This window comes from Ambystoma mexicanum, chromosome 10 (assembly GCF_040938575.1).
Source record: "Ambystoma mexicanum isolate Mex_15411 chromosome 10, UKY_AmexF1_1, whole genome shotgun sequence".
NCBI classification, from domain to species: Eukaryota; Metazoa; Chordata; class Amphibia; order Caudata; family Ambystomatidae; genus Ambystoma; species Ambystoma mexicanum.
The window spans coordinates 982,328,708-982,338,208 of NC_090932.1; the positions used below are offsets into that span (position 1 = coordinate 982,328,708).

The window sequence follows — 9,501 nt, forward strand, 5'->3', positions numbered from 1 at the left end:
CATTATTGTCGATGGTGCAATGACAAATCGCAAAAAGAAATGTTGTAGCAATGCTTAATAGCATGCACAAATCTTGTAGAGATGCATAATAACCACTTTGGGAGAGTCAGACTTTCACTAATCCCAATGAATCAGGCTCAAGCATGGCAATGGCTATTCACTAATAACAACCTGTCAGTACGAATTGCCATCATACAGTATCTTGATGTGATATTCAAAGTGGAAAGCAAGTGGGGTGAGAAGGATGAAAAGTGAAGTTTATCACTCCATGTTTAGTACAAAGGGAAATAAGTTTGTGCTTTAGAGATCATCCTTGGATTCCTTGGATTTAGTGTGACATACTTTTACATTCTTATAAGAAAAATTGTAAATATTGGTTGAAACACAAATGATGTAATTAAGTAGGAGTATGAAAGTCTTATATTATGCAAAAAGTGAAATCGTTAGATCAAGCTCTGTGGAAATGAGAATCCTTTTTAAATATTTAGACAATGTTTTCAACATCAGTGGTATCCTGTTTAGCAGCATCATAAGCTGAAACATAAATATTATGTAAAATGCAAAAGATGAATCTAAGTATGAAATGTAAATGATGTCATGTACTATGAATGTAATTATTTTCTTTGAAAGGTTCAATATTATGAACCAACCAAAATATATATATATTTTTTTAAAAAAAAGATATTTTTATAGGTAAATTGATGTTGGGGTGAAAAATCATTAGCCATGGCCAAAGGCATTGGTCAGTGACACAGTGGGCATTTGGGAGTCTCATCTATTTTGGCTGTGGGCTTTCAGACTTTCTTACATGTGAGTCTGTGGAGAAAAATAGAAGAAAATTGTGTAATTGAAAGAACAATGGTTTTCTTTAATTGGGTTTCTACATGTTGTACAAAGTAGTCTAAAGAAGATTGTTTTGGGGTTTATTGACTGTTATAGGTTATTGAGGAGAAATAAAGTTGAGAATTAAATTTTGTTTCTTAAAGTGTGTGTGTCGTGTAACTAATTATGTTTTCTTTTTTACTGATAGAAGGATATTATTGTATGTTCCCTTTTCTATATGTAGTGAATCTATGCACAGATTCTGTACCTTAGAGATTAACTATACTCCCATCTCTTTATTCTGATTGATTTTACACATAAATGCATTTGATTTTTTAATCATAGATCCGTAACCGAGAATACCATATTGTCCAATGTGGCTATTAGGGTGTAATATGCTTAAAAGGTACTAGTTGTACCTGAAAGAGGCCTTTTTAAGTACTATCAATTAAATAAATATGCATATATGTATAAAACCCTATGTGAGTCTCCCCTTTAACTAAACATTTGTAACCGTGGCTAGAATTCATTGACTTTGTTTATTGCCAAATATTGCCAAATGATTTTGGGTATTATTTATTTGTATTTGTGTATATATTTGTGATAAGTAGTCCTTAAAAGGATTGTTTTGAGGTACACTGAGTGTAGTATTTTAGTAAATTGGAGTGCTCTCTTTATCATCATGTACCTTACATAACTGCTTTTAAATACCATGTGAACCACTGTCTCTTTTGTCATTCATTTTCCACACTCAGTTTAAATAAAATGAAATAAAATAAAATTGAAAAAGAATCCGACAGCTACAGCTACACAGAAAAGGTGTTTAATTTGTCTGTTAGGGATCACACGTGGGAACAGAAACAACTGGGTGTTGTTTACCTGTGACTATCCCGCACCCAAGCACATGTGCAGTTTAACTACCCGTGGATATAGGTAGTGTCCTGTCGAGCAGCAGCTACATACCAGCAAATGGCATGTTGTGAGTTTGAGCGTTTGGTAGCCGCAGCCATGAGAGATGCTGGGCAGGCTAAAAAGGATTTCAGTGAGTTTGATTGTTTGTGATTGGTTGTTGTTATTTGTGTAGCTGTCCGTGATAAATTGTGATGAAAATGTGTCATCCATTTTAGTAGTTGTATTCGTATATAGTCCTCTTTTTGTGGTATTCCTTTTTGAAAGTGTAAAAGCCACCTTTTTTTTTAAAGGTTCTCCTTTTGATTCCAGAGCTCACAGTGTGCATATTTCAAAAGTGTGGCTGATGTGAAAGTAAGTGTTAATACATATTTACATTTCTGAAGGCTTATTTGCAGTGTTGTGTGTGTTATTTATATCAACCACTGCTATCAGATGGTGTTCATTATTATTTTGTTCATCTTTTCTGATTCTGTGGAAAGTTTTATTAAAGTATTTTTTTAATGTTCATTAACATGGACCTACACAATTAGATTTGTCAATCAATGGCATTTGTATGCAGGTATTTAGCTTTTATATTCATGTTAGTGAGGTTGAACATTTATTTGATTGTATTTGTTGTCATTTTAAGTATGCAATACTTTTAGCAGTTTTCAGTTTTCTGTGAGATAATATAATTGATGGTGTTTTGCAAGTTTCTTTTAGTAATGTCTTTATGTTTGTATTTTCTGGTAGCTGCATTGTTCTCATTATCCCGATGGACTTGCACCAGATGTGGTGCATGTAAACTTCAATAAAAGGCCAACCCATATTGAAAACATAAGAGTGGATGGAGATGGTTGTGGAGGAGGTATTGGTATTTATTCATTGTCCTAGTAGACCTGTAACTGGTGGTTTATCAGTACTAAGGTTCCTAAGCTTTGGGATGGAACATTGTTCAATAAAAATAACTGTTTCCAATGATGAATATAAAGCAATCTCTTTGGGTGTGGTATAGCTCTCGTCTATAGAATCTCGAGTGTCCTCCTTGGTCATGGGTACTGTTACTATCTGTGTGACTGTTTTGTTTCCCATGTTTTCCAAGTTTAATTAACCTACCCAATTCTTTCTTGTTTTCCATTTTTACATAACCTACCCTATTCACTGTATTGTAATTCCTTAACATAATGTCCCTTGTTTGTTCTCACTCAGTTTATATATATATGTTTATTGATTATAGTAACAGTTTGTTATACTTTTATAGTAACCCTATTGGGTTAGTGAAATAGTGATGGACATGTACATTATGTTTGGAGAGAGTAATTTCCCAATGGGCTAGTGTGGAATCTCCTGGGAGAAACCAAATGGGTTGAATCCCTTGTTCTCCAAGTTTACATATTCTACCATAGTAACTCTTGTTCTAATTCAAAACAAACTTTGGTACACAAAATTGTGATGAAGTGGATGAAGACCTCTGGCAGGTGCATTGGCATTAGAAAGTAACGATCCCAGGAAGGCGTCTTGCTCATCTAAGTGGTCCTGCTGGAGATGGGAGCAGAACATCTGTAGACACTTCATCAAAATCCTCCTTTCTGAACCTTTCTTGCATTTCTGATGACGCTTCAAATGGAGTGCTCCAATGGTTCAGGTGTTTCAAGATTTTGGCTCTTGGTGGCAGCACCTTTAATGAGTGGGCGTTGATTCTCTACAACCACTGCTCACAGCTCCAGTAAAGAGGGAAGAACACATGTAAGTCAAAAAAGGCAGCAACCCAGTATGGGGCAGACCATCCAGACGTATCTTGTTTGAAATCCAAATTGGCAATGACCTAATGATTAGCATGTGCAAAGAGAATAACAGTGTACTGTGCATCAATGTTTCATCTTATATTGTGTATTTTTTGCACTTTATATGAGGGGAAAAAAGGTTTTTAATTGTTTTTCATGCAGCATGTTCATTAACTAATTGTGTTTTCCTTTTTTAACAGATAGGATACTAATGTATATGAACTGGTTTGCATGCAGCCAAGTTAACCCCCTGTTCTGTATCCTAACTGCTATGTATACTGTGCTTTTCATTTCATCATCCAGGCGACATAACTCTAAGAGCAGTCATGTACTGTAGTGACACATTTTAACTACCATTGTATCACTACTGACTCTTTTGTCATTCCTATTTCATACTCAAATAGAAAAAATCTAATAACCGTGGCTGCTCAAAACCCACCCGGTGTGCGGCATTGCTACCCACGGGTAAAAGTGATACCCTGTGCAGCCGTGGCTATATACCAGAAAATGGTATGTCGAGAGTTCATGTCCTGTGATATCCACAGCTACAAGAGGGTTTCGAAATACAATAATCGTATAAACACGGCTATACAAAAAAGAGAGTGATTGGTGTTTTGAAGATTGCACGTATCCACAGCAATGGCTGGCGTGTTTAAAAACAGCTACCCTGCACACACTTGGTGTGCACCCTTGTTACCCATGGCTAAAAGGTGCACCCTTTTCAGCTGGTGCTGCACACCAGCAAATGGCACATCAAATATTTGTGAACGTGTTTTAGCCGCATGTACTAACAGCCGAACCGGCAAGGCTTCTCTCTACCCGCGGCTATAACAAGCATGTGTGTTTGTGCGTAAACTCTTTTTACCTTTTTATTTTTTAAAATATCCATTCACATCTTCATCATTTCTTTCATTGTGTTTTCTTGTCTGTGCTGAGCAGATTTCCTGTAAGGTCTGAGCAAGTGAATCACACATTCCCTAAGAAAGTGACAATGTCCAATGCAATTTAGACATATCCCTGGTGTTTATTTCATTCATATGTTGAAATATGTCAGCAAGATATGTAGTCAAATATGTTTAAGCTAGTGATTTATATGTAAATCAAAGAAAACAGAACAAATAACAAATGTTTATTTCACACCAAAGTGGTGTTTCTTAAATAGGGGACAAAGTCTGAAAGAAAGAATAGAAATGAACGTTTATATGTAAGGTTTTGCTTGATTAATGTTTTGCCAAACAATTTGCCGTTGGCTGCTGTTGCCTTCGATGTTGCTAGCGTGCTCAGTTTAGGATCAATTTATACTATGATGGACCTTTTCCTTTCTGTTGGGATTGTACTACTAATTGACAAGGGGGGTCCTGGGAGTCTCTCTGCCAGACATTAGTCCTGGTTAAAAGAGACTTACCCAGAGTCTTTAGCTCACTATCTTTCACAGAAAAGAAATATCCCAAACATATCAGTCTTTGTCCTGCCCTGGGGCAGTCCAGCACCGAAATGCTAGGCAATTCTCCTCTGAACAAGAGTACCAACAGCATCCCCAGACACGTGTTTCGGTCTGGTTGGACCTCATCAGTAGGGAGGAGCTGTGCCTCTCTAAGAATAGTGAGCAAGGGGTCCACGTCTAGATTCCCCTAGTAACTTAGAGTGAGACCCAAAGTTACTTGAATATGCAAATTGACAAGGGGGGTCCTGGGAGTCTCTCTGCCAGACATTAGTCCTGGTTACGAGAGACTTACCCAGAGTCTTTAGCTCATTATCTTTCACAGAGAAGAAATATCCCAAACATATCAGTCTTTGTCCTGCCCTGGGGCAGTCCAGCACCGAAATGCTAGGCAATTCTCCTCTGAACAAGAGTACCAACAGCATCCCCAGACACGTGTACTACTGCCATTATGTAGCAGTCATAGGGCTTTCGGGGCCCATCTTGTCAGAACCATAGGATCTATTTTCCCCCCTTTTCTCACTTTACCAGCCAGGTGTAGTATCTTTGTAATTGGTCCAAAGACATCAAGTAATTTATCTTGGCATGATTTCCAAGATGCATCAAGCCATTTCATGATGTGTTTAGTATACTTGCCAATGCAGGTGAGCATTCCTTTGTCTATTTCAGGTGCTTTATCAATTCCTTCTGGCAGATGTGGTCTGGGACACTCAGTCTGTAGTTTGTTTATGGCTATTTTGGCCAGTGGTGTTCTGTACCTCCTTATAAGGTATACCATTTATTTGATTGGCGGATCCCATACTGATCACCAGGGATGTACAAGAGTGCCTAGGTCAAAGTTGCTTCCATCCTCCTTCTGAGTTTACTCAGATTTTCTTTTCTTTAGGTCTCTTGTGTCTTTATCACTGGAAGATGATAGCATTTCTGCCTCCTCTTCACTTGACTGCTCATGCCAGCTGGTGTTTGCTTTGACCAGGCTGGGTGAGGCTATTTGCTATCATATGATTTCTTTCAAAGTTGACCTCAGTGCTTTGCTCTTACCACCTTGCTCCTCTGCACCATACCCAGAGGTGTGTGGACATCATGTGTTCTTCGAGATTTCTTTCTTCCCCCTTTTTCTCTTCCAAGCTCACCTGTACTTCTGATCTCGCCCATGCCTTGGGAGAAACGTTAACACATTCTACATGGTTTACATGTGGTCTTACTGCTTTACTGGAGCTGTGAGCGGTGGTTGTGCAGAATCAACCTCCACTCATTAAAGGTCTTGCTATTACCAGCCAGAGTCTTGCAACACCTGCAGCACTGGGGCACTCCATTGGAAGAGTCATCAGAAATGCTAAAGAGGTTCAGAAAGGTGGCTTTTGGTGGACTATCTACAGATTTACGGCTCCTATCTCCAGCAGTACCTCTTGGATGAGCGAGAGTTCTTCCCAGGATACTTTCATTTTGATGCAATGCATCTGCTGGGAGTCTTCATCCACTTCATTCCGGGGTACTAATAGTTTCTTTATTTGGTTGCAAGACGCTATGGCATTTCTCAACTTGAAAAAGAAAGAAAGAAAAATGTCCGCCATGGAATGGCATATGAAGTCCACTCACACTTCCGATGGTGGTCCTTTGAATCAGTAAAAACGAAACTAAGCAAAGTAGATGGCCGCCGTGAAATGTGACAAGAGACTACAAATAGGCTCTTCTGCCTTTTCATGGAGGCCATTAAAAAAATGGAAGAAAAATCAAATAAATTACCCGCCATGAAAAGGTAGAAGTGAGTACATTTAATCCCTTCGCCCATTCAATGGCAGCCACTCTCAGAACGAACACCAATGGACGTAGTGGCGACTGGTGCCTTGTCTGGCTGCAAAGAACCCGGAGAGGGCTAATCAGATTGGTTGTAACAATCCGATTATCCCTTGTCGGGTACTAATGTTACTTTAAACTGTCTACTTGGATAACATTAGACAAATTTAAACATTCAATATATAGTGGAAAAGCAAAACTGTTACATGATACGATTACCTGTGAAAAACAGGGCGCTTCAACATAGCTGTCAAAGTGATTGGGCCTTTCCACGACGGGGCTACGGCCACGTGCAGGCATGTCTTCTTGTTGCTTTAGGGGATTGACCAATAATTTACAGGTCATTGTGCTTGGGCGTTCCTGTGCATATCAAAAACACATTCTGGTTCGCCATAGAGCATAACCGCGGTTATACCCCCTCCCAAGCACCACTTTCTTGTTTTACATCATAGCTTTTTTGTCTCTTGATGAGTGCACTTTTTTGGAAGCCTTCAGGAACTTTTAAAACCAGTACCTTAATGTATCAATTTTTCTTGTGTACCTTTCTTCTTCCTATACATTTGTCCCTTGTCTTGTGCTTTGTAGTTTTTTTTTCTTGTTTTGTTATTTTAGCTTGTTATTTTTTATTTGTCAAATGTTTTCACATTAAGTGGCAGAGTCCTTTTTGTGTTTTGTATTTTTACAGTATTTATTTTTCATCCACGGACCGGCATTTCAAAATTACCATGACCAGCAGTGATGATGAGGTGGTGTGGATGGCTTCAGCTTTACCGCTACGGAAGAATCAATGTGCAGAAAAAAAACTTTTATGACATTTGGAAATATTTCCACATAAAAGACCAGCACAGCAAAAAGGAGATTGAGAAGGTCATGTGCAATTCCTGTGTAAAGTTTTGTGGAGTGGACCTTCACACAAGTCGTTGCAAAGCTTGGAAACATCCACATTAATTCAATATCTTGTCCACGTTGATTGGGATGAATTGGAAGATTCATATAAGAAGACTCATGTGAATAATAAGGTTAAAGCACATGGAGCATGATCAGCATGGCAGTATTATTCATTTGCTCTACAGACTTCCAACACATTTACTAGCAATTTTCCACCAACTAACACCCAACCTTAGTCCATCCTGCATGCACCTGATCTTTGTAACTTTATGGGGATGTTCAAAACCTGTCACAGCTTAATCCAGCTGGGAGGCGGCACCCTAGACGCTTTCTGCAAGGCTCTTTCAGAACATAGGTCCAATTGACGATTCTAGGTATATTTTTAAGTGTCATTTTCTTTTACCCTATTGTTTAGAAGAAATAGATCCACAAACAAATGTACAAAATATAAATACCTTTTGTTATATGTATGAATCCTAGTATTTTTCCCTTCCCAGTTCTTGCCGCTTTTTTATTGTCCACCAAAACCGTCCTTTCCAGGGCAAACTTTTCAGTTATAGAAATAGACAATAAAACCACATGCTGTATATATGGATCAAATACTTTTAATTGATTATTTCAATACAGTGGGCCTCATTATACGGACGGCGGTGCCATGGTTGCCGCAGGTATTTTACCGAGTCTGCCTTGGTGAGTGGGGGAATTACCACCCCATTCCAAGGTTGGCGGGGCGGTAATTCCCCATTCACCAAGGCCCTTCCCCATTCCCATTTGAGCCCCCATAGGGCTCAATGGGAATGGGGAAGGAGCAAATAACGGTACCGCTATAAGCGGTACCGTTATTTGCCCTGAAGTCCCTCAGCGGGTCCCTTCCTTAACGTGTGGTCTGGCCACATTTTAAGGATGGGACCTGCTGAGGGACCTCGTAGTATGGCATTAAGGGATTACCGGCACCGGTGCCCTTACCGGTGCCGGTAATCGCTTAGCGCCATCCGTGTAATGAAGCCCTGTGTGTTAAAAAAACAAGAAATATCCTTATGTATTTCCTTATAGCCACTGTTATCCCATGTGGAAGCCATAGGTTAACCCCCAGCATTTAGCCACGCATGCATCCTTGGTAGCTGCGGTTATAAAACCATTAAAAAAGTACATATATATGTGGCCAAAAGTCTTCTAAAGATTTATTTGAGGATACATTGAGTGTAGTCTTTGTGCACAGTTACTGTATACATTAATACATTTCTATTGATCAACAGTACATATAAAAGTAAACACTTAACAAAGTTAAGCAACCATGCAAACAAAGAGTTTTAAGAAAGGGTTTAATTGGAGTGTAAGTGGTTGCACAATTACTTTGGGGGTAATTCATAGAATTCAGCGCACAAGTGGCGCACGCGGCAGGCACACAGTGTGCGCGTGCGAATCCCTGCGCCAGCCGCGTGCGCTAAAATCCATTTCCGCGCACAGTGTATTCATGGATTCCAGCCACCAAAACCAGCTGTGGCGCACAGTGGCGCAGCGACCCTGCAGCAGCACCAGTTACGCCCCCAAGAACGCCTCTCGCGCAGGGAAAAGCCATCAATATACCCAATCCAGCGCAAAGGGCTGCGCTAACCCCATACCAGCACGGCAAGCGGGCTACGTGTATCACTGGGGTGCGCGGGAAGTACCTCACGTGATTGGCCCTGTGCGAGCAGGGTATGCGTATTTCAGGGGTGTGCGGGAAGTTCCACACGCGATTTCTGCAGTGTACGTGTATTTCAGGGGTGCGCGAGAAGTTCCACATGCGATTTCAGCAGGGTACGTGTATTTCGGGATGCGGGGGACGTTCCAAACGCGATTTCAGCATGGTACGTGCATTTCAGGGGTGCACGGGAA

General features: G+C 39.9%; 1 long non-coding RNA gene across 1 annotated transcript; it reads left to right on the forward strand.

Annotated features, from left to right (window-relative positions):
* Positions 1 to 2,020: 2,020 nt before the first annotated feature.
* Positions 2,021 to 8,069, forward strand: LOC138493262 (uncharacterized). Its single transcript, XR_011276337.1, has 3 exons — positions 2,021 to 2,085; positions 2,467 to 2,581; positions 7,421 to 8,069. It is a non-coding gene; the product is annotated as an uncharacterized lncRNA (long non-coding RNA).
* Positions 8,070 to 9,501: the final 1,432 nt, after the last annotated feature.